Source organism: Mastomys coucha, unplaced genomic scaffold, assembly GCF_008632895.1.
Source record: "Mastomys coucha isolate ucsf_1 unplaced genomic scaffold, UCSF_Mcou_1 pScaffold3, whole genome shotgun sequence".
In the NCBI taxonomy this organism is placed as follows: domain Eukaryota; kingdom Metazoa; phylum Chordata; class Mammalia; order Rodentia; family Muridae; genus Mastomys; species Mastomys coucha.
Window position 1 is genome coordinate 7,179,853 of NW_022196909.1, and position 2,048 is coordinate 7,181,900.

General features: G+C 48.7%; 1 long non-coding RNA gene across 1 annotated transcript in view; it reads left to right on the forward strand.

Moving 5' to 3' along the window:
• Positions 1-322: 322 nt before the first annotated feature.
• LOC116074736 overlaps positions 323-2,048 on the forward strand; it is a 5,625-nt gene continuing 3,899 nt past the window's right edge. Inside the window, exons 1-2 of the long non-coding RNA XR_004112259.1 lie at positions 323-482; positions 1,551-1,688. This is a non-coding gene — a long non-coding RNA (uncharacterized LOC116074736). The remainder of the gene's footprint in view (positions 483-1,550; positions 1,689-2,048) is intronic.

Here is a 2,048-nt window from a genome sequence, read left to right on the forward strand (position 1 = left end):
AGGCACACAAGAAACAGAACATCCTAGAGGCCTAACAACAGCTGGTCAGGGCAGGGAGGAAGGTCTTTTGCAAAGCCTGGATTTGTCAGCAGAGGAGAGAGCACAAGTTGGCAGGTGTTCCTGTGGGTTGCAATTTCAGGAGTTCAGCTTTGTTAGCAGAGAGGCCAAGGTTAATATTTTTTGTAAGCCTGAGAGATCTCTCTTTTTCTTGCTGTTTCATGTCATTGTGAGCTGGCCAGAGTGTTTCATTGTTTGTTCATCTGTACCCTTGGCTCATTGCCCTCTCTCTCTCTCTCTCTCTCTCTCTCTCTCTCTCTCTCTCTCTCTCTCTCTTTCTCAAAATGGACAGTTCACAGAGCACACCTGATAACAAAGAGCTGGGCCATACCTCCTCAGGTGGCTCCTGGGTCCTGGTGTACTGTGAACTAGAGAAGTCAAGCTCTCCAGAGCCTTTTGTAGCCGCAGTCCTTCCCTGGGCCAAGGTATGGACTGAAAATAGGCAAGGAGCTCAGTAAACACTGACTCAGCCATAAAGCTGCCTGACCCCTCTGCCCACACAACCTTGTTAAAATTGTGTCAGTGGGATAGCTTTTGTTCCTATTATGTCTAAGGCTTTGCTAGTCAAAGACTCTTAGCAAGAGTCTGAGGCAGTGGTTGTTGGACTCGGATGCAGCTATGGGGAGTCAGGTGCTGATGGCATGTGCGTGGGAACCTCAGCCAGGATCTCTGGTCAGGACCAGTTCTATCTGAGCCAGGCTGTCCTGGAGTCGATGGAGTGGCCTTCTGGCTGAGGGACTGTTGTGTGACTGTGAGGATAGGCAACAGAGACTCCTGACTGTCAGGGGGGCTTCAGGCCCCAGCCAGCCACAAGTTTGTTGTATTTTTCCTTCACACCCGCTCTATGACCATTTGACAGCCGTAATTTATCATTGTAATGCTTTGCTGTCTGACACCCTGTGGTCCCTGGAGAGGCTGCCTCTCCCAGAATTAGCCGGTTCCTAGAGGTGAAACACCTGGGATCTCAACCGACCACCCCAGAGCACTTGATTACCGATCACCTGCTTTATTAGGCTTTGCACTTGGAGCACGGTCCCTGCTCCAGCCCTCACTCCCACCCCATCCCCACCCCAACAGACTCCCTTGCAGCTATCCCAAGCAGCCAGTGCTTCACAGGTCTGCTGCTCCTGCCCGAGCAGCAGTAAGACCCACCTGGGAGCCTCTGTGTGCTCACCAGCCATGTGACCCTGTACTGTGCCTACCATTTCTGAGGACCTCTGGCTATGAGAAGGCCTTCCTCTGGAGCTCTTTTCCAAGGCTGAAGGCTTTACCATGCCTGGTTTAACAAAGCCTAGCCCCTTTACCTCATCTCACAGATGACTCCGTTATCTACTGTCCATCAAGGCCTGACATGTAGCATTTGTTGAATTAGTGAATGAATGAATGAATGAATGATGTTAAAGAGCCTTAATAACTCTAGGGAGAGGAAGCATTTTAGGACTTCCTGTGGGGCTGACTACACCTGGGATATATTTAATTTTTTTCCTTTCCAGATGAGAAAATCGAAGCTAGCCAAGGTTAAATCCTGTCTATGATTATATTGTTAATGAGCAGAAGCAAAGTTTGAAAAGTGTGACGCCTGACAGAAGTCTCAGCTTCCCTATCACGCTCTGCACAGTGTCTATCAGATGGTAATAGTAATATTGTGCACCATAACGTGCGACTAGCATGAATGTAGATTACATACATGGTCTAATTTAATCATCCTCAGGGTTAAGAAAGATGGTTAAAAGGGAGAGACTCCCTTTTATGAATTTCACAAAGAGGAACACAAAGGCTTAAAAACTAGTTCATGATCATACAACTAGAAGGGGAAGGTAGGCCTTGGAATCCAGGCTGGCTTCAGATTCTATTGTATGTGAGTGTGCACGTAGCTTTCGGTACCTGCACATATGTGGGAGCTTGGGAATGGAGGGCCAGTGGAGATGGGCAAGGAAGAGTGGAGGCAGGGCGGGAAAGAATGACTGGAAGTGGAAAGAGTGGGAGTGGGG